Source organism: Mus musculus, chromosome 12 (assembly GCF_000001635.26).
Source record: "Mus musculus strain C57BL/6J chromosome 12, GRCm38.p6 C57BL/6J".
NCBI lineage: Eukaryota > Metazoa > Chordata > Mammalia > Rodentia > Muridae > Mus > Mus musculus.
The window spans coordinates 106,146,610-106,169,837 of NC_000078.6; the positions used below are offsets into that span (position 1 = coordinate 106,146,610).

The 23,228-nt window shown below is 46.4% G+C and overlaps 1 long non-coding RNA gene across 1 annotated transcript; it reads left to right on the top strand.

Moving 5' to 3' along the window:
* Positions 1 to 279: 279 nt before the first annotated feature.
* Positions 280 to 6,611, top strand: Gm32776. Its single transcript, XR_381896.4, has 3 exons — positions 280 to 1,418; positions 3,274 to 3,487; positions 3,705 to 6,611. It is a non-coding gene; the product is annotated as a predicted gene, 32776 (long non-coding RNA).
* The last annotated feature ends 16,617 nt before the right edge of the window (positions 6,612 to 23,228 follow it).

Here is a 23,228-nt window from a genome sequence, read left to right on the forward strand (position 1 = left end):
TTTGGGCTGTGTTGCTCATTAGTGTGATAAGGGTCACTCCTGGCTCTCCTTAAGCCCCTCTCCCTGTCAATCACCAGTCTTCTTGGGCAGATCCAGATGTGAACTAGTGTGCTGAAGGGATGCCTAATCAGGGGTTAGGAGAGTGCGTGATGCCTTTGGAGGGGACTTGGGTTCATTTCCTGTGGCTACTCCATTCCTTGCTGTTCACAACTGCCTGTCACCCGAGTTCTTGGGGGGGGGGGTTAGACGCCCTCTTCTGGCTTTCTTGGGCATTGCACATACATGGTGTCTATAAATTGACTTAGGCACACACAGATACGTAAAATATAACTGTCATCAAACAGATGTGAATTGATTCCACTTTCGTATCCTGAGGACATTGTCTCTGTCTCCCACACATGAAACTCTCCCCAAGAACTCAGCAGCTTTGGCGGTAGCTTGCTCCTAGCCCTCCATTCAGTAGCTAGCAGTCACCCAAAGGCAGGCTAGTGACCTTCCTGAAGTCTGGTTTTCTGAACTTGAAGACGGAGCATTCAGACCACATCGTAAGGTAGGCGTGGTGGTGGGTTTCTGTAATCCTGGAGGCTGAGGGACGAGGATTGAAAGTTTATGGATAGTGTGGGTTACTTTGGTAGTTTCAGGTTAGCCTGAACTCCGGAGTGAGGCCATCTCAACAAACAATTAGGACCACACTGCAGGTTGGGAAGGCACAATATGAAATAACATATTTCAAGTTTTCATTAAAGTGTTTGGTAAACAGTGAATGCTCCTTAGAGCTCACTCAACCTCCTGTTTGAATTAGCAAGGGTCTCAGGAGCAGCAGCAACCAATGGGCTCCAGACACTGTCCCTGACTGAAAGCCACGTAAGGCCCAAAGGTGTGCCCCCTGGTTTCCCTTGGCCGGTCAGCTTTCTGCTGTTCCTGATGTCAGCTCTGTGGCTCTCTGGGATCTGAGACCAGAGAAGGGTGAGGAGGGCAATATTTTGCATCCCGTGCCTTGCCTGGCCTCCGAAACGTCTGTGCACTTGCTCAGGCACCTGACTGCACTCCTGACAGGGAGTGCTGAGCACACAGTCAGCTCAGCAATCTGCAGGAGAAAGGAACGGACTCTGGGCATTTCGGCAGCCAGATTCCATGCTTTCTGTGGGTGTCTGTGCTGCCTGCTTCGCTCAGGTTCTCACCAGCAGTGGGTGGGGACAATGCATTGTGAGGTGAGGACTCCTGGAGACCACAGGCTTCCAGTGTATTCAGGCTGTAGGTAGAATTCAGCTCTTTGCCAAACCGTCAAGGTGGACAGTACTTACCTTGTTGGGTAGTGGGATTTTAGTGAGGTGACATGTGTGGGCAAGCTTTATCAACAGCTTGTGTCATGTTATCCATCCCAGAAGATGCTAGGCACTACAATGGAAATGGAACAGGTAACTATAAAAATCCCTTTGGCTCCAAAAGCCTAGCATGGAGAAATGGGCGGGGCATACCTGTAATGTTTGAGGGCAAGGACTCCGTGGGCAGATCTGAACTTCTCGGATCGTGTCTTCTCCTTGGCCTCATAGACTAGCTCGCAGAAAAATAGAGAAGAATATTCCCAAGTTGTTAGAGAAAAACAAAAATCTGAGTTTTAACTAGCTTCAGTGACTAAATCAACTTCATTAATTCAGCCAACCATCAACGTTTAAAATTTTCATCATTTTTACTTCGCCAAATATGTGTTTGAATGTATAGTTTCTTTGTGTGGCCTTGAGTGAGCTGGGGCTCACTCTGTAGATCAGGCTAACCTTTGACTGAGAGATCTGACTGTCTCTACCTCCTGAGAGCTGAGACTAAAGGTGTGTGCCACTGTGCTACTGTGCCTGGCTATGTTTTTAGTTGAAATAGAATTTTATTGCTTTCTCCTCCCTTTCCTCCCTCCAGCCCCTCCCAGATGACCCCCAAACTCCCCCATGCCCCTCCTCAAGTCCGTAGCCCTTTTTTCTTTATTAATATTACATACACATATATGTATGCACAAATATATGTCTATACACAAATATATATGTATATATACTAGTTATACATACATATGTATATACACAAACACACATATGTATTTATATGTACACACACACACACACTGCTGAGTCCATTTTTGTTGGTGTTGTGTATATGGTTTCAGGGCTGACCATTCTTCATTGGCAAACAGATGAGGAGGCTCATCTCTGGGACTGGCTGAGTCTCAGTCTCCCAGAAGACAACATATTTTTCTCTTTTCCTTGTTGCTAATGCTTGTTCATATGAAGGCCCAACAGGGAGCCTTTGTCCTCTTGCAGGATGTTGCCATGTTGAGGAACCAGTGGGGGGAGGGCTATGAGAGGGAGCACAGTTTGTTCTGCCGAATACGAATGTGATTCTGATTTAAGAATCTCTTAGCAACACCAGGCCCTGCTTAGCCCTTTGCCTGGAAAAGAACTTTTTCTGTTGCTTTGATAAAAACTCTGTAAATAGCTACTTATGGGAGAAGTTTTATTTTATCTTCCAGCCCCAGGTACAGCCCATCATTTTAGTAGTTATGGCAACAGGGGCCAGACACAGCTGGTCACACTGCATCTGCAGTCAGGAAGCAGAGGAGTCGGTGCTGGTGCTCAACTTACTTTCTCCTATTCATACAGCCCAGGACCCCAGCCCAGGGAATGGCGCCGCCCACAGTGGATGGGGCTTCCATCTCAATGAACTTAGTCATCACATTTCCTTTGATCCACGCTATTGACTTTTAAGATCCAAATTCGGTTTACCCTTTGATCTTGGATTTATTCTTGATGCCAATGGGCAGCCAGCCTCTCTACCAACAAGAAGGACTTTGGGGGGGAATGTCTCCAAAACTACAGCTTTATTCCCTCTGTGAAAACCCAAGTTGGCTCACATAGGAAACTCATGGCCTCTGCTCCTTGAACCATGTTTAATTGGAGATGGCAAATAAACATTGTCCAGCCCCTGTACCCAGAGGCTGCTGCACTCATTAAAAGGAGTAATGGCTAAGCTTTCCCACCATCTACACGGATCTTTCTGCCCATTGTGTGTATGTGGCGTGCTACCTCAGACTTGCATTAATTTTTTTTTATCATTCCTTGGTAATTAACATTGTATTTCTGCTGATAAACCCCGTCAATATGGTGATTTGATTAGCAAAACATAAAACTACTCATTAACTCCAATTATGCTGTGCAGGTATAATTTGATTTTGATTGGCTGGAAAACTGCTGTTGTGTCCCCGCCCCCCTCCTGTGCTTCATCTTTAAGGTCTCCAGTTAAACAGCGCGAGGATTATGAAGCTGGCGGAGATACGGGCAGATTTAGAAGGCCATGCCGACCACCTTACAGAGAAATTGCCGTGTCTAGGTGCCCACTCTAACTGTCAGAAATCCTCATACCAGCCTTTGTGGTCCTGGAAGGAGGCCTATCTGTGGTAGAACATTGAATGAACGAAGGAATCCAAGAGGCACACTGAGTGGGAGTGAGTTTTTGAGTACTGTGAAATAGATAGAGGTTATACCTTCTCTCTTTCCCCTCCCCCTCCTCCTCTCCTTCCCCCTCCTCCCTGCACCTCCCCTTTCTCCTCTCCCTCCCCCTCCTCCCTGTACCTCTCCCTCCTCCTTCCTCCCTTTCCCCCCTTTCCCTCCTCCTCTGTTTCATCTTCCTCCTTCTACCCTCTCTCCTCTTTCTTGTGACAGGGTTTCATGTAGCCAAGGCTAGCCTTGATTTTGTTATGAAGCTGCAGATGACCTTGAAGTTTTGGTTCAGCCTCCAGCTTCCTCTTCCCGAGTCTGCCTGGGATTGCAGGCATACACCACTGGAACAGGCCCCAGACTTAGTACAACTGATATCATGCTGGAGATACTACACTGACCTTAGAACCTACTACATACGTCCAGCATCTGCCCAACACGGGAACAAAGGGCTAATTTAGCAAAGTCCTATTCCATAGTTTCAGGACCCAGGAATGTCCCTGAGTGTGCTAACCTTGCCTTTTGGCATCTGGAGTTCTCCTTCTTACTAACTGTTCTCACTAACCAAAGTGTGTCAACCAGGATGTGGTTTTTCATGTAAAAGACAAGGAGTGGTGAGGTTGCGTGATTTGGCCAAGTTCCTGTACAGTTGCTGACCAGCAAGACAGACTTTCTGCTCAGCTATAAGAGTGTCCAAGTGTGTGTGTTCTCTGGTGCACTGTGATGGCTATTCTTGATTGTCAACTCGACTACATTAACTGGACCCCAAACGGCTGGGCACACCTGAGAAGAATTATTTTCTTAATTAGATCATTTGAAGTGGGAAGACCTGCTTCTAACCTGGAACTTTGTGGCGGGTAAGGTACACCTTTAATCTGGATCTTCTGAGATGGGAAGGTCCACCTTTAATTTGGACCACACCACCTGCTGGCAATTTATGTAAAGGACATGGAAGAAGGAAACATGCCCTCTTTGTTTGCTTGCTCTTACTCTCACTGGTGAGTCCATTCCTTCACTGACATTAGAACCTACTTGTCTGGGATTCCAGCATCTTCTGAAGACCTGCTGAGACATCCAGCCTCATGGATTGAACAGTTACTGGATTCTTGGCCCTCTTTTTGGTAGTCCTATATTGTTGAACGAGCTGGACCACAGCCTATAAGCTATTCTAACAAATCTTTTTTTGGGGGGGGTTCGAAAATCCTTTCACAGGGGTCGCATCCTGCATACCAGATATTTACATTATGATTCATGGTTTTTTGTTTTTGTTTTTTGTTTGTTTGTTTGTTTGTTTGTTTGTTTTTCGAGACAGGGTTTTTCTGTATAGTCCTGGGTGTCCTGGAACTCATTTTGTAGATCAGGCTGGCCTCGAACTCAGAAATCCGCCTGACTCTGCCTCCCAAGTGCTGGGATTAAAGGCGTGCACCACCACGCCCGGCTACATTATGATTCATAACAACAAATTACAGTTATGAAGTAGCGGTGAAATAATTTTATGGTTGGGGTCTTCACCACACCATAAGCAACAGTTGAAGCATTAGGAAGGTTGAGAGCCACTGCTCTAGAGAACCCTGCCTAATACTGATTTTGGTTCTAGAAGTAGTTCTAGAATGCCAGAAGCAGAAAGATGAAGTTTAAGTATGCAGAATAGGCTTTCCAATTTGCCAGCACCTACAGTTACTGAAACCTCTCTCGGAAGCCCAGAGAGTAACGAATGCGCACGCAGCGAACTAGTTTACAAACTTATGAACAAATGCATTTGATTATCTCGATTCACCAGTTGTGAAAGGCAATGGATTTGGTGATAAAACTTTTGACAATTTGTGGGAAAATATGGAAAATTATGGTGCTGGTTGCTTGTTCTTAGCATCTCTGGATAGAGTGACAAAGGAAAATAATGATCTCCATGATGAAATGAACCATTTTCTAACATCCCAGAATACAGTGAGGGGCAACAACGAACTCTGACAAAATTGACTGGCTTCAGATTTGTATAAAAAGTCTACAGGCTTCTAAGTATGCTCTGGGAGAGAATCTTTTCTCAAGCAGCCACATACTCAAGTTGTAAAACCAAAGCCCACGAAACACACCACACGTGGTTTATACAGTGCAGGAGATCGAACCTGAGGACACTTTGCGAAACTCAATTCTCACTAATCTCTTTGGGTGGACATGTGTGCCAGTGCACTTATAACTCACACAATGAACCTGACTCAGCGAGGAAGTGATGGAGTCCTTCTTTCGGAGGCTTTAGACCTGAAAGAACATCCCTGTCTTGAATAGTGGTCAAATGGAACACAAGAGAAGCAGGTTGTGGTCGGGCAAGAGACTGGAATGTCAGCATTCAGCTAATGTGTGTCTGCCTAGCCTGAGAAGGGATTCGAAAGAAAGAAACAAGTCACCCACAGATATTTATGTGACATCTCTAACAGGCTAGATGCTGCTGGACTGGGATCCAGGGCCTGTGAGATTGATGGATGTGTTCTCATGGATCTCTCATTCTAGCAGGGCAGAGGGCAGAGTCCCAGTGGAGTCTCAGAAGGTTTCCCAGGACACTTTGTTTCCATAAAATTCATGACCACAGGCTGTGAAGTGCCCGCTCAATATTTTTCTGTTTTTCTTGTCACTCATCACACCCTCCTGGCACTAGCGACTCTTAGAAGTCATTTTGGGGTTTCAAATGATAAAGCCAGGCCTAGTGTCTCTCTCTTCTTGCTGCTTGCCAATCCGGATGTAAGAACTCTTGGCTACCTCTCTAGTGCCATATCTACCTGTGTGCTGCCATTCTTCCCACCATGATAATAATGGACTAAGTCTCTGAAATTGTAAGCCAGCCCTAATTACATATTTTTTCTTTATAAGGGTTGCTGTGGTTCATGACCTCATCAACTGAACACTGACTGAGATATTGTGGGGTGTGTGTGTGTGTGTGTTTCCAGGTCTTATGTGTTCTTCTATATGGTTGGGTTCCTAGAGAATGGAAGCTATGTGTTCTCTGTCTCTTACCTCCAGGGGCTGTCATAGAGTCAATGTCCAGGAAATGACCAGTGAATGAAGTCATGGACCAACAGTCCCTGTTCAAGAGACAATGGTGGTGTGCCATGGTGGCTGGGGAGGAGAGTTCACCTACAGCAGAAATCAAGATACCCCTGTGGGAGAGAAATAAGAGAAGTCCAGAAAAGCAGGGTACCTACAGCTATGGTCTTGAGTTTCTGACCATTCTGGGCATAGAGCTTCTCCAACAGGGGTTGGAAATACAGTGGGCCACATGTGATGCAATAGCTGCTGGGAGCTGTGGGTTGGTCATACTGCTTGGTCTGCCATCTTCTTCCCTTTGGGAAATGACATCCTCATCAGTGTGGGATTTCTGGGTCTACAAACACCGACTTGTTTCCTCATATACCCACAGGTCAGGGTTTGATCCTTATAAGGCTACAGAAGACGTCTTGTGCACCTAGATGCAGTGGTTGGTTTGGTTACTTTGTTGAAGGCCAATCCTGTCACTGGCCTATTTCTCATTAGTCTCTTGTCTTTGAAGAATACAAGATCAATGCTGAATGTGATATCAGTATGGTTGTCTTTGGAGGAAGAAAGAATAAGACTGGCTTGGGAAGGAAAGCAGAGAAGAGTACAAATGCAAGCCCAAAAGATGGCTGGGAAGTCTAGAGCTACTGGGTCTGTTCAGGCCTGGGGACTTCTATCTAGATCTCTCCTTAAACTCAATAAAGATTTTTGCCTTTGAAGTGGAAACAGCTCTGGAAAGACACATAGGGGACATGTTGTAACATTTCAAGAGCTCTTAAGTGGTCTATCATCTGGATTTGTGTGTGTGTGTGTGTGTGTGTGTGTGTGTGTGTGTGTGTGTGAGAGAGAGAGAGAGAGAGAGAGAGAGAGAGAGAGAGAGAGAGACCACATCCTACAGGCACCTATGGCTCTGGGGTTCCAGCCCCTTCTGTGGTGTTTCTGTGACAAGGCTTTGCTAGGTGAGCTCTCTTGTGTGAGGTAAGAAAACTGTTGTCTATCTGGCTACTCTACCAAATCTGACTGGAATAATGGCTATCTTGGGAAGCTGACCCACGAGGAAACCATCTGGGAAAGAACCAGGAAAAAAATAGGGAAAGGGGAAACCATGAAAAGTGGTTGTCTTCAAACAGGAACAAGTCTGATCCCAACACTGAGATTATATTCTCCGGGGATGAGGCCAATCAGCAAAAACATGGGAAATGGGAAAATTCTAGAAATAATCTAGGCAGCCAAAGTTTACAGTTGGAAGATGAAGTAAGGAAGTCTTGCTGTCTTCTCATTTCCAGCCATATTTGTCTTGGATCATAGTTGGGTTTCTCCTGCCCCATCCACAGGGGAGCGGCAGAAGGTCATCATCTTTGGTTGTGACAAGACTTTTGGGGTCTAGAGAGAGCCAGATCAAAGGTGAACATTTCAAGAGTCAAGAATGTGGAGAAGTTGACTTTGTGAAGTGGTAGATGGGCTCTCTGATGGACTTTCTTGGTTGTCAACTTGACTATATCTGGAATGAACTACAGTCCAGAATTGGAGGGCTCACCTGTGATTCAGATGTTGAAGCTGGAAAACACAAGTTTCTGACCTGGCTCTTGGCATGGAGATCTTGAGGCATAGTGGCCATGAAAAGCTTAGGCCTTTAATCCCAGGAGACTGAGGCAAGCAGATCTCTGAGTTCAAGGTCAGCCTGGGAAAAAGCAAGTCCCAGATCCAGATGTGGTGGTACACACATTTAATCTGGGCCACACTCTCTGCTGGAGGCTTATGTAGGGACATTGGAAGAAGGAAGAGTCACTTTTTTTCCCTGCCTGCTTGCATTTTCTTTCCAGCACATCTGTTGGAATCTACTTCTACAGAAGACCAGATGAAACAACCAGCCTCGTGGGACTGAGCAACTACTAGATTCTAGATTCTTGGACTTCCCATCCACAGATGCCCATTGTTAGGTTAGTTGGACTATAGACTGTAAGTCATAACAACACATTCCCTTAATATAGAGAGACATTTTTAAGTTCTGTGACTCTAGCGAACTTTGATTAATTAACCCAGGCTCATATGGGATTTATAGGAATCAAGTCTGAAGTCTGTTCTGGCCTTGACAGCCCACACAGCCATATTCTAACCAACTATGTATTCATCCATCCATCCTCCATTTGTCCGTCCATCCATCCATCCATCCATCCACCCATCCACTCACCATTATGTAATTATTCCTCAGGGTTAGTCTTGAGAAACTCTACCTTTACTCTCATTCTTACTTGACCTGATGTGCTTGTAAAATATGAGACCTACAAAATAGCATGCTCATTGTCATCTGAAGAAATAGACTACAATAACTTCTCTGGCTCATGCAAGCGTAGTTAAAATGAGAAGCTAAACGTGACACGGGAGCCATTTGGAATACCATTCTGTCTCCCTAGCTGACAAAATTACACAGAATTGACCAAGTTGTGGGGAAAGAATACATCATTTATGTTATTAGTTAGAAAATCGTTTGCTTAATTTTTTTCATCTCTTTATTGGTTCTTTGTGAACTTCACATCACACACCTCAATCCCACATATCTCCCCATCTCTTCTTATCAGACCTCCACCCATGTCGCCTCCCCTCCCAAAGAAAATATAACAACAACAAAAAGAATAAATTAAGACAAAACAGAGCATCTCCTTGTGGAAGCTGTAATGTTACACAGTGTGTCCCACAGTGCACACACCCTTTTGTCTACACAGCTTTACCTGCAACTCTAGCGAACTCAATGAACTCATTGCAATGATCCTCGTGGGAACTCAACTCCTCTTGGATAGCCTGTTGTTGCCCTGCATCATAGAGATTTGTGGCTTTGGATCTATAGGACTGGCCTCTCCATATGCTTCAATACTTCATAGATGGGGTAAATACTGGGGTAGACCGACTCAGAGTCCTGGATCTGGGATATCAGTCTGCTGGCTCTCCTGCACCCACACTACCAGGCTGAGCTTTCCAGCAGTGCTCTGGCTAGTCCACCCAATGCTGAAGTTGGCAAGGGGCCAGCTTTCATGCCTTCATGGCCAGGTCACCTATGCCCACTGTCCCAATTGCTGTAGCCATTGAGGGGCTGGGATAGCTCTCCTATTCTCACCTCCTCACCCGTGCCCATGTCACCAGGGCCAGTTCTACTGTGGTACCCAGGTGTGGTGCAGGGCCCACTCTCCAGGGTCCTGCAGCCAGTGAAGAATGAAGCCAATTCTGAACAGCTTTGGACATCAATATGGCCCCAGGCCAAAGTCCTGACCTGGGATGTCTATATGGCCTTTGTGGTAATATGGCCCTGCTGCTACATGGCCACAGACCCAGACATGGCACTCAGTGGCAGCATAGACTGGGACTTCACAATGGCTGCAGGCCCTCTTCACCCTCGAGTCTCCATTTCTTTCTCCCTTCATAGTGCTCAAACCATTCTTCTCTCCCATTTATTTACCACATACTGGCACATTATGGTGACTCCCTCTATGGTGCAAGGTATGGCATGGAGTGGCGTTGTGATGAGCTGGCTGCTTCAATTTTTTTTATGTGCACGAAAGTTTTAATTATACACGTTTGTTAATCTAGAGATTCCACTGCTAAATGCTCCCACTGCAGAAATACTCCACTGTAAAAAAAAATTCAAAGAAGAAATATATTCTTGGAAGTCAAGAGGTGGACATGAAGACATTTCTTAGGACATTGTATCCATAAGACTGCCAGAATTACAGTTGAGCAGAGACGGTTTATACACACATTCTACACTCTTCCTACGGATGGTTGAAAGAAGGGAGACCGTTGAAGAACTGACAGAAGAATTTGCAGTTTGTTCTTCTTATGTTTAAACTTTCCAAAAGCCAAGCCACACAGGAAATGTTCTAGTTTTCTCCAGTGGAGTGGGATGAACCGCCCACAGTTTAGTTACACAACAGAATACTGCAAGCCATTGTTTCTAATAATGTTAGTGCTTGACTGTCTCACACATTGAAATCCAGATCCCCGGTGTGACGGTGTCAGGAGGTGGAGCCCTCAAGAGTGAGATTAGAGCCCCCATAAAAGACAACCCAGAGCTCTCCCTTGCCCTTTTCATGGTGTGAGGTCAGAGCTAGAGGATGCCTTCTATGAACAAGGATGTGGCTCTCCAGCAGGCACTGGGTCATGCAGTGACTTGACCGCCAGACATCCTGAACTTGGACTTCCTAAGCCCTGCACTGTGGGAAGCGAATGCTTGTTTAAGCCACCCAGTCTAAGGTGTCTTTGTCATGGAGCATGAGCTACACCTGTGTCGGCAGGACTGGTCAGCATAGATATGTTTCTAAGAAGCTATGGTTGATTCCATTCTACTTGAGCAATATTAAACACGCACAAATCTACTGTGCATTATGTAAACATATGGAATCCTGTGATTTGAGACCCAAAAAGTATGTAATCATGCATGTACAGTGGATACTACTGGGAAAGATGGAATGGAATCTAGAATCTTTATTTATGTATCTGTTATAAGCATTTTATTTTTCTTCCTCCTTCACTCCTTCCCTTCCTCTCTTCCCTTCCCTCCTCTTCTCTTCCTCCCTCTCCTCCCCTTGCCTCCCCACCTCCCCTTTCCTTTCCCTTCCTCTCCTTTTTGTTCCCTCTCTTCCTCTTTTCTCCTCTCCTTCCCTTCTTCCTTCTTTTCCTCTCTCCTTTCTCCTTTTCCTGGCTCAGAAGGAAACAAAAGGAGGCAGATATATCTTAAATCTGGAATGGTACATATGTGAATAATTTCCTCTGTGTTTGGAAAAGTTGGTAGAAAGCCATCCACACACACACACACACACACACACACACACACACACCACACGAGGTTGCCCTATATGAGTAAGCATATGTTGTGTGAGTGGATGTTGGGGCTGGGGTAAGACATCTTGCTTTCTTGATGAGATGTACATGGAGCTGTTAGAGCATAGGTTTAAAGAAGATGTGAGAAGCCACGTTTGTGGAGGAGTGTAGAGCTGCTTGCATTTAACTTAATTCCTTGCTGGGCTGTTGAAGTATTTTACAGTGCGTATACTGTACTTCCCTTCCCCCTCCTTTCTCTCCTCCACATCCTTGAGTTTATACCTCGTGTGGACTGCCTGAAGGTTAGTATCTAAACCATTCATGTTCTAGTCTTGGAATTTCTCAATGAAAGACATACTCCATGTTGTTTAGATGTCGTCGCCACAGCACAGCCTCTTTCAGCAGGAATTTATAGTTTAGAGCTCATGGCTGATGGCCCAGCCTTCTGAGTCTGAACAACGCTTGGTCCTGATGACAGAGAGCAGAGGCTTTGCTTACTCGTGGCTTCATCTTCTGTGCTGAGGCCAGAAGATGCCCTGGAGATGACGAATCAAGTCGCTTACTTCAGGAGAGGAAACCTAGGCTGCGTTGGCAAGAGTTCACCCAGACCGACATGCTGCCTAGCTTCCCTGGTGCCAGAACAATTCCTGCAAAGGTGCTCCATCCAGGAGGGACTCAGGCTTATCCTCTGGAGAAGCAGGCTACAATGATGGGTGGGTGCCATATCCGTCTGTGGGTGGCGAATCTGCTGGGCGCCATATCTGTCTGTGGGTGGCGAATCTGCTGGGCGCCATATCTGTCTGTGGGTGGCGAATCTGCTGGGCGCCATATCTGTCTGTGGGTGGCGAATCTGCCTTGGCTCCAGCAGTGAGGAATCCACAACATCACAGTCACCCCGTGTGTGTTGACAAGTCCCTTGCAGAAGGAGCTTGTGTGGAAAGGACATGCAGACAGCTACAGCTGTTGTCACTAATGCTCTGTAGATCAAGTCCAGGGACCAATGGCTTCATTCCACAGCAACGATGGGCACAGCAGTGTCGGAGCAAACTGTTCAGAGCGAGGCACCGCTTGTTTCCTAAACACGGCAGCTCTATGAGGCAGGGGCCTTGCACACTTTTCCAGACTTGGGAAAAATTAGATCAATAAAATCTTTAAAAGAACTCCTCAGGAGACGGTGGCAGCAGCAGCTAAGATGGAAAAGGCATATGGAATCCTGACACCGACTGCTTTGGGTATCTCTGAAAAGGAGAGAACCGGGGCTGGGGTACTTAACTGAGCCATCTTTCATTTTAATAATAGCCTTTATGGACTGCAGTAAGAAGGCATCAAAGTTCATTAAATGTAATGGGCTGATCCTGCCAGGGACAAGGAAGGGAGACAGTCATTCTGAGGGGTTGGCCTTTGAAACACTTCAATTTCGATCGTCGGTGTTCCGGTTCACAAGGCTGGGGTCAGCCCGTGGATGAACACTGTGCAGGAGAGAGAAGGGCCCTGGGTCAGATGGCATGGGCTGGGTGGGGATGGGAGTTCCAGGAAGATCAAGATCATGGCCAAGAATCTGGATTTTGTGGTTGTGTTAGCTCTTTCTCTTATTGCGGTGGTGAAGTACCCCAACAGAGGCAATTTAAGGAAGGGACGTTTTATTTTGGCTCACAGTTTGAGAGCATAGTCCATCATGGTGGGGAGTCAGGGTAGCAGAAGTGTGTTGGGGTTGTCCTCGTGCTCTGTGCTTTCAGATGCTGATCTCTGCGCCCCCAGATCCAGTTACAGCCAGGACACGGAGCATCATCGTCGTGAATATTGTATTGTGAATAAGAATCTCCTCTATCGGTGTGGAGTGAAGACAATGCTCCCCAGTTATCTCTGATTGATAATAAAAGGCTGAACAGCCGAGGACTGGGCAGAGGAGATAGAAAGACTGCACTGCCGATCCCAGCCAGGCGTCCCCGGAAGAAGGAATTCACCACAAGAAGAGGGCCAGGAGAAGAAGGGCCCCAAGGTGGAAAAAGAAGATGGTCGCCTGAGGTTGGGCAGGAGGAGGAGTCACCAAGGGAGTTCTGCATGAGGACGGACAGCTACAACAGAGCCAGCCAAGAAGAGACTGAATACAAGTAACTTGGGGTGTGTGCTGCGAAGTAGCTAGATAGTATGGAGAGTTAGGACTATCTGCTCAGTTATTGTGCTTAAAGCTTGTTGCCTAAGTCTCTAGGTCTCTGCCTCAATTATTTGGGAGCTGCCTGGGTTAGCAAAAGCTGCCGCCTTTAAAATCATCCTACAGGAGTGTGAAGCAGTAGGCCACGTGGCACCCACAGTCAGGAAACAGGAATAGTTCTTGCCTCAGTTTCTCTTCTTTGAGTCTTTCCACTTTAATTAACGGAATCTAGAAAATTCCTCTTAGGCATGCCCAGAGACTTGTCTCAAGGTGTTTCCATATTCTGTCCAGTTAACAATTATACAAACTGTCACGATGACCACCCACGAATGAGAAGGTAGGAATGGGGGCCAGGAGTGCAGTTTCTAGGCACCTGAAGGCAAGCAGAGGACTTGGGAGTAGAGGAGATGCCTCACGCCAAGACAAGGACAGAGTGCTTGCTGGTTATGTCTGCCCTAGTAAGCCCAAGGCAGCTGTGGACCAAGTCCTTTTAGGTCTGGAGTGTACCAGGCTCACCATGGCTCAGAGTGAACTCCCTGCCCCAGGCAGGAGCTGGGAGGATGTCTGACTCACCGTCCCCTTTCCTCCTTCGTACCAGTTCCTCCCAACAGCTTCTTGAGCTGGAGAAAGCTTGTATCTAAGGTCACCTATCCAGTCAAGAGCATCCATTGGCTTCACCCCCCACGCTAAATCATCACACAGACCACTGAGGGACTGGCCCACAGGCCTGACCTCCAGAAGCCTCCACTCTCTGACTCTTGCCTCCCTTTTCCCTTCTGTGGGTACCCCAATTCTTGCAAGCATGCCTTGCCTCCTATTTTATGTACAGTTTGTTGCAGAATGGGAGAAAAACTTGAGAGGCCTGGAGCATCAAAAGGCCCAGGACAGCAGCTTCTTCTATCCCCCCTTAACATCACTAAGAGCAAACATCACTTAACATCAAAAAGAGGTAAACAACATAAGAGCAAATATGTCAGGAAGTCCCACCTGACCCTTGGAGGTTTGCTCTGATGATTTCAGAATATAAATCAATAAAAGATTATTTCTAGGGGGTCAAGCAGATATCTCAGCTGGTAAAAGGCTTGTCCTATGTGCTGGCTAGTGTGGAGTTAACTTGACACAGGCTAGAATCATTTGGGAAGAGGGAGGCTTACTTGAGAAAATGCCCTTACCAGAATGGTCTGTAGGTAAGTCTGTGGGGGCGTTTTCGTAATTAATGATGAGTGATGGAGGGACCTATTCACTATGGTGGTGCCATCCTTGGACTGGTGGTCCTGGGTGTTTCTCGAGAGCAAACTGAGCAAGTAAGAAGGAGCAAGCCCCTCCTCCATGGCCCCTGCTTCAGTTTCTGCTTCTAGGTTCCTGCCTTGAGTCTCGGCTAGGGTTTCCTTTGATGATGAACTGTGATATGGAAGTGTTAAAATCCTTTCCCCCAAAGTTGCTTCCAGTCACAGCCGTAGGGGACACAAGGAAAGCATGAGGGACTACGTTTGATCTCTAGCACCCAGATGAAAAGCCAGGAGTGACCTGTCCTTGTAATAGCAGCGGTGGGGACAGAAGACAGCAGGGTCCCTTGTGGGCATGATTCTCAGACCACCCCACATCCCATTGAGAGACCCTGTCCCAAAATAAACTGATAACCAGAGAGGTAGACTGCTTCTAAGGAATGACACCCAAAGTTGACATGACCTCCACACATATGTGAGTACATGTTCACATGAGCCCACACACATGGATGCCTGCATACACCTGGACCCCTCCCCCCATGCTTCCTGACTAATGTTCTCCTCACCTTGTCAGTTCTCCTGGCTGCTGATGACTGATGGATGGTACCCAGAGTGTGTCTATGGGCAACCTGGATCTGGAAAGAAGGTCACAGGAGCATTTTTTTTCCAAATAAATAAAGTAAGTAGGTCGCAGTCTGACAGATTGGTGACAATGCCCCATTTGTCCTGGCTTTCTGGGCCTGTGCTTAGCTGAAGGAAAGGAGGCACCACCCTGCATGGGATAGGCTCAAGCTGGCCGGTGGTTTGGGGGTGCATCTCTAGGGATAGAAGAAAGGAAGTGTTCTGCACTTAGAATCTTGGGGAGAGGGCCGGTGGCTCATTCTTTGCACACGAGGTGCTGGGAAGATTGTTTCAAGTTTCTGTTGGCTACAGATGTGTCTGCCCAAGTGGGTGAGCCTTGGGGACTTGAGGCACCCAGGGCCACCAAGGGAAACAGATGAGCTGTGACTAGGATGAACAAAGAGACACTTTGTAAATTCTGGGACCTGAGCTGGGTCCCAGTTTCAAGAGTTTTCTGTTAGGAAAGATGGTGAAGGCGGGGCAGGAGGGAGGTTGTAGGGGACTCTGCTTCACCTCCTTGGGGGGTGGCATTCATGTGTTTGAGATCTCAGAGATAGACAGAAAAGGCAGCGTGCCCAGGGGAAGACTCTGGTGAGTGCTCCAGAGGACAGCCTGAGGCCACCTTCTTATCCCAGGATGTGAAGGAGAGGGACATCAGAGATCTGAAAGTCACTGATAGGGTGACACTCCTGACTCCGCAGTAACTCATTGCTCACTTTGAAGGTAATTGCTCACTTTAAATTTTCTGTACCCTTGCTATCCCCTCACCTTGAAGATGGTTCTGGAAGACACAAAGAAATCCTTTGTGCTTGGGATGGACACGTGTGGTTCACAGTTGCACCATCTCAGACCTGTGCTTCCGGGCAAGGTGGCTATATTTGTTTTCATGAGTGTGTAGGCTGGAGATGACTTTGATTGACAGCCTGGCTGCCCTGCTTCCTGGTGAATGAGCTTGATGTAAAGCAGGCTCTCTGCAGTTGCTGTATCAAGAGCTGCTGACAAAGTGCCAGGCAGCTGGGTGCCCACAATTATGGATGGAGTGAGTAGCACCTCTGACCGAGAGCACTCTAGAATCACCCAGGAAATTCTTTTCTCTCTTGGGGAATTCTATCCCACACCAAATCAAGCCATCTTCTGTCTGCAGATGGCTTGGCTGTCCAGAATTCATTGGACCTCAGAGCTGCTCTCCCCTTGTTTTGCCTGTTGGAGTACAGGGAAATTCCAGTCTCTCTTCTGGTGTTTCTTCTGATCTTGTTTTCAGCTTAAATGGTCTCTTCAATGAGTCTCATTCCTCAGAGTCAGGACAAAGTCTCTTAGGACATGGGTATGCCCCTTGAGACAGGTGTGATCTTGGCAAGCCCTACCCAGACCTGAACATACCCAAGTAAAATTCACATGACCTTGAACATGATCAGAGATTGCCGCACTGTCCCAAGGCAGGGCTATGGCCCACACTACCCACTCTTGGTTCTGAGACTGGGGATCCTGGCCAACATCCACAGTAAAGCCTGCCATTCCGTTGTGTGTCTATTCTCTGCCCTGGGGGTGGGCGTTTCAAACTATTAGGGATGACCGAGAACCCAGGGTTTCTGCCCTCAGGGAGCCAGCAAAGTGGCTTGGTAGACAAGGCAGATGCTGAAAGAGCTGGATGCTGGGTCAGAGGCTCACACCAGCTGGGGGAGGGTCAGGAATCTAGGACTTAAGGCCACTGCCCTTCCCTTCTGTTCTGCTTTCTTCCCTCTTCTGCAACCCTCAAGTGCTCTTGCTGTGCCCAAGGCTTCCTGTCTCCTTTGTGTGCTTGTGTGGATATGTGTGAGATGTGTATGTGTGTACATGTGTGTGCATGTGGAGGTCAGAAGTTAACATGAAGCCCAGGGATCTTCCACCCCCCCAGAGCTGGGATTATGTGCACATATTGTCACCCCCCCCCCAATTTTTTATGTGTGTGCTTGAGATATGAACTCCAGCAAGCATGATGCCAACTGAGCCATCTCCTCAGCCCTCAAAGACTTCCTTTCTTCTATGAATGTCTCTTGAGTGCCCTGTTCACTCCCACTGATGGTATCTTAGGCATCCTGCCTTTCCAATATCTGGCACATATAGCATTGCTAACATGCTTAGGACACATAGAGGGGAACCCCCCCCCCCAAGAATCAGTGTTGAAGAGAGACTGTGTAAAACAGTGAAGCAAGGAAATAACCATACGCGAATTTGAGTCTACTAGGCAGCTGGAGCAACACTCTAGGCCTTGATACATCCTTTACAGAAAGTGAGCTGAATCATGGGAAATTCGGATGCATCCAGCATGTCAGTCTTGCCATGCCCACACAACCTAGGGCATCCCTTTCTAGCTTGCCGCGGTCCATCTCCAAAGCTGGGCACACTGGGTGCTGTGTAGAGCCGGATTGTATGTTCCTGGGGATGCTGTGGGCATGTGCGGTGCCATCCCTTTTCAGCAGATGGTCAAGTGAGTACCTCTGGGGGTTCCCTATCTTTGTCTCTGCTGTGGAACCTGACAGGCGAGTGCTGCCTTTGGCAGGGTCCATGATGGCTATCACCGGTGAGTCCAGTCCGAGGCCAGTGGTGAAGCTGTTCAGAGAGGCCTTGCTGGGGGAAGGTGGCAGAGGGTGCCTGTGCTCCCTCTTGCTGTGCCCAGACTCAAAATTGTGGCCTGAAGTCTGCATTGGCTTGTCACCTGGCTGGCAACAGAAAGGATTTATGAACTGGCAAAACAAATTTCCATTGCTTAAAATAGCCACAGACCTTTGCTCTGCCTTGAATAGAGAGAGCTGAGGACACTGTCCACAGGTATTCAGAGCCTGGAGGCTGTCACTGTGTGTGTGTGTGTGTGTGTAGTGAGTTTGCAGGCTCCAGTGCATCATGGGGCTGCTATTTTATTGTGTTTTCCATAGACTCTTATTTTGTTGATTTCCTTATATTTTAAAAATTGCAGCATACACACACACACACACACACACACACACACACACACACACACACATTGTGTATATGGAAACCAAACTAATTGGAAGGCAAGGTGCGTGGATGGTGAGGTTGGACCTAAGGGAGCCTGCACCCTTAAGGCTGATCACAGTGACTTCTGTTGTGTAGTCTCTGGTAGACATTCAGTGGCAGCCTACTGAATAATGGTGACAGAGGACCCAGTATATGGTCAGTGCCTCACACCCTCTACATTCAGTTCTCCATGTTAGCATCATACAAATTTGGCTGATTTGCATATTCTGTTTCCATTGTAGATTACAGATTCTCCTTCATGTACAAAGAGATTATATCCAAGTAAACGGGCTGAGAAAAGTCAAAATTGACCTCACCACACCAAGCTGACAGGATGTCCCAAGAGCCACACTACGTCTGTAGGAGGGCATTGATTGCCCTGCACGATCACGGATGGGCCTGTCTGGCTGCTGGGTTCGCTGGACTGCCCATCAGCAAGTGAGAATTACATAGCACATCAGCAGCCTGGGAGAAGAGCCAGAGTCAAAGTGCTCTCTCTGCTGAATATGTGTCGATTTTTGAACAATCGTTAAGTTGAAATATCAGAAGTCAAACCGCACTTAGCCGAGGTTCGTCGTACCTTGTAAAGCTTGCTTCTCAGCCTTTCGTCCTTCCAATCTCTTATGTGGACGCTGATGGAATAGTTATTGCCATTAGTGCCAGTACACTATTTCACGAAGAAAAAGTGACATCATTTAGGAAAATAATAATGGCTCTGGCAGGATCCAGAATGTTCTTATTTCTCAGTGATAACAAATTCTATGATGAACTAACTTTATACGTGAATTTAGTCTCAGAAGAACTTTTTATTCTAAAGTATTTAAGGATTTTAAAATTCTTTTTTTTGCAGTGTGTGTGTGTGTGTGTGTGTGTGTGTGTGTGTTGTGTTTGCACGTGTGCATGTGAGTTGAGACTTAAGGCAGCCAGAAGACCTCTGGGGCTGAAGTTACAAGTGATTGTGAGCTACCCAAAGCAGATGGTGGGAAGAAACCTGTGGTCCCTTGCAAGGGAAGCACACGTTCTTAACTGCTGATCTGTCTCTTGAGCACCCCCTGATGAGATGGTTTTATTTTCCCTGTAATTATAGTGAGGTCACATGCTAATGACCAACTTCCCTTCCTAAGGGGAGCTCTCTGCTGGCCTTGACCCCAACCTGTTCCTCAAAGGCTGACCAGCACTGAGTGCCTTTAGCTGCTCAGTGTTTGGGTGGTAGCGTGGCAGCAGCAGAACTCTTGAAATGTACTCAGACCTGTTGAATTACATACTCACAATGGATAAATCTTATGGTATGTAAATTATACCTCAGTAAAACAGTTAATAAAAAATGGCTACAGAAAAATAATGTCTTTCTCCAAAGCTCACATCTGCAGAAATATTTCAGAGCTGCTTAAGTCTCTGCTATCCAATATATTAGGTTCAAATGTCCCTGAAGGGGACAGGAGAAAATAGGGGTGCAGATGGGCCCAAGAACAGCCAAGGTGGCTTGCTAGGCCTCCTCTACAGTGTCCAGTGACATTTATTCAACATTTATTAGCTGACAGAGATATACAATGAGCAAGTCAGGCTGAGACCCTGTTCTCTGAGTGTTTATGCAGTGGGACAGTCCCCACCACTTCATATTTCTCACCAAAGCCTGGAAGCCCCCAAGGCATGGACAGACGTTCTAGTTGGTCCCCCTCCTATCAATTCACGAATGGGGATGTATTTCTTGGAGGCTAAGTAGGTGTCTAATAAAATACCCTCAACTGTACATGTTACTAAAACAACCGGGAAACAGTTGTCCATTTTGTCCTATGGTGTCTTGGGGATATGGTCAAGGATCCCTGGGCAATCGTCTTTCTGGAGCTGGTGTTGGACAGAGTCAACCAGTGGTTCTCAGCTGGTGGATAAGGTTTCTTGGAGGGACCATAGTGTTTGGCACTTTCACAGAGACAACTGGAAGGTGTCTTTCCCTCTCTATGTGGACTTCAAACATGGCACCCAAGGCCCAAGAAAGTGGTTCAAGCAGGAGAAGTGGAAGCCATTCAGTTAGCCTCTTCCAGCTTGGGCTTGGGAAGCAGCCATGGCCTTTCTTCTGCATTCAACCTTCTGTGTCCAAGTAGATAAAGCACCTGCTCTGAGTGAGGATGGGCAGAGAGCCTACCCCGAAACAAGACTGTACCGCCATCTTTCCCCCATTGCTGATGTAGTTGGTGCTATAGCTAACTTGGCCCCAGTGTATACTCAGGATCAGGATTTCCAACTGGGGCCTTCTCACCTCTCTATGTAAAGGCACTTCATATCCCCAAAACCCCCAAAGAAGCTGGGCATGGCGGTGCAGGCCTTTAATCCCAGCCTTGGGAGGGAGGCAGAAACACAGAGATCTCCGTGATTAAGGCCCACCTAGTCTACAAAGTGAGTTCCAGGCTAGCCAGGTTACACAATGAGGTTCTGATCTGAAAAATCCAAACCACCACCTACAAAAACCCCAACAAAACTACAGTCTAGAATTGAACACATAAAAAGTGAAAGCGCCTGGGTCATTTCCTCCTATGCCTTTATCCCATTGGTCCCTTGGGACCTTGTCCCAGAATTCCCAGCAGCCCTTGCATTTGTGACTAGCACGCTGCCAGCATACATACCATTTTGCAAGCTGCACGTTTCCATTTAATGTATCCTGGCTTTAAAATGACCTTTGGCACACATATTGGTTTTTTGAGAAGTTGTATGTGAGTACTTTATTGACATCAGTTATAGCCATCATTTATATCTGCTCTAATTCCTCCTGCCCAATTCTCTCTTAGTTTATGACCTCTTTCATTATCGTGGTTACACACACACACACACACACACACACACACACACACGCACAGACGTGCGAACACACATACATGTTATACATATATAAAATAGTTATACATATATAAAATATATATAAAGATATATAAAATGGTTTGTATATAAAGCCTTCTAAATTTGTATATGTATATGTATATGTATATGAATATGTATATGAATATGTATATGTATATGTATATGTATATGTATATGTATATGTATATGTATATGTATATGTATATGTATATGTATATGTATATGTATATGATAGATAGATATGTATATGTATGCTGAATTCATTTAGTGTTGCTTGTAAGTATTTAGAGCTGACCATTTGCAGTCGGATAAGCTAGCTGTAATACCCATGAACCTCAACAATGAGTGACCAGCCTGGCAAGTATACCCAAAAATGAAATAGTGGCACTTATATCCTGGGACATCCTTAGATCCCAATGGACATCTAATTGGACGTGAGGTCCCCTTGATAAGAGGAAAATTGTGTCTGGTACCTTAAACCAACAACCTGTGGCTGGTGAGGTCATAGGCCCTAGAGGAGAGCTTTCTACTAACACTTCCCTCAGTCTGTAAAATTCCCAACAACATTCTGAATAATCATCCTATACCCACAGAGAAATACAGCTCTTACCCCATCACCAAAGAAGCTCCCCCCAAGACAGACCCATCACAGAAATCCATAACTGGTCATAACTGGCTACGGGGTCCCCATCTCCATGTTTCCTTCGTGAATCGCAGCTTAGTAGACCCCTTACACTCATCCGCTTTATTTTTTCCCATGCGGCCTCTAAAAAAATTGCCTGTTTCATTATCTTCACAGACAAATAGAATTGTGTGTTTTTAGGGTGTACACGGTGATGCTTTGAAGGATTCCTGCATCATAGGATGGCTGATTCAAGCTCATTAGCATAGGCATCGCCTGGCATACTTATCATCCTCTCTCTGGTGAGAACACTTCAGATCTACTCGTAGGCTTTCGGGAATATGATGCATTAACTCAAGTCATCGGCACATATCCACTTGTGAGCCGCTTGTATCCGGCTGGGCATGGGCTCTCGAGTGCTAGAATTCCGAATGACTCAGCCCACAGTTTGTAATGCTCATCCAATCAGGAATGCATAGCTCATTGTAAAAGTATGTCCAGCCCTGGCATCCACTGTGTCGGCCTCAACTCTACTCATTCCTGTCGGCATCGGGTCTCGAGTTTCTCATTTGAAAGTGGGTTAAGAACCACAACCACTCTGGCCTTATCCAGTTCCCCCTTGATACCTTTGGAGAAAGGCAGGGACAGGGTTAATGCCAGATAGAGAGTGTCTGTAGAGGGGTCCAGTGGTTCCCCCTTACCCATGTTTTTACCTTCAGTTACCAGTAAAGGAAATACAGTACATAATGGAAAGGTTTGGAAATAATAAACTCATAGGTTACATTTCTTTCTTTGAGTGAATCCTTTTGTTGGATAGTGTATCGTATAAGCACACTGAAGGACATACAATGCTGTCATCATTGGGCTCCATTCTGGGTCACCATGGTACACACCTGGTTCTGTGTTCTGTGGCGGCATAGCCTTTTAAAGGTTCAGTCCAACTCCCGAGTTATTGTCAAAATGACTGCCTCATCTTTTCTCTAATGTAACGTTCATTTGTAAATGACCACTCCTGGTGGTCTTTCCCCTCCCATTCTCTTTCTTCTTGCTTCTTTTCTTCCTTCTGTGACATTTGTGTCTATGTATGTGTGCAGGATGTGTGTGTGTGTGTGTGTGTGTGTGTGTGTGTGTGTGTGTGCACTTTAATCCCCAAGATGAGAGGAGAAAGACCACTGACCCAAATCACCACGGTCAAATTAATTAAAATAAGCTTTTTTATTTGTGTACATTGGCTGCCTCCCCCTAAGGCAGGGAGGGGATCAAGAGGTCAGCACTAGACATGAGGAAGACAAGGGTTTTATAGCTCAGGGATAGAGGGTTTCCAAATGGGGGATTTGGCAGGCAAAATAGCCGGGGCTACAGAAGCAGAACATAGCAAGGTGATCATAACAAGGTAGTCATAACAACAGGTGGTTATAATAACC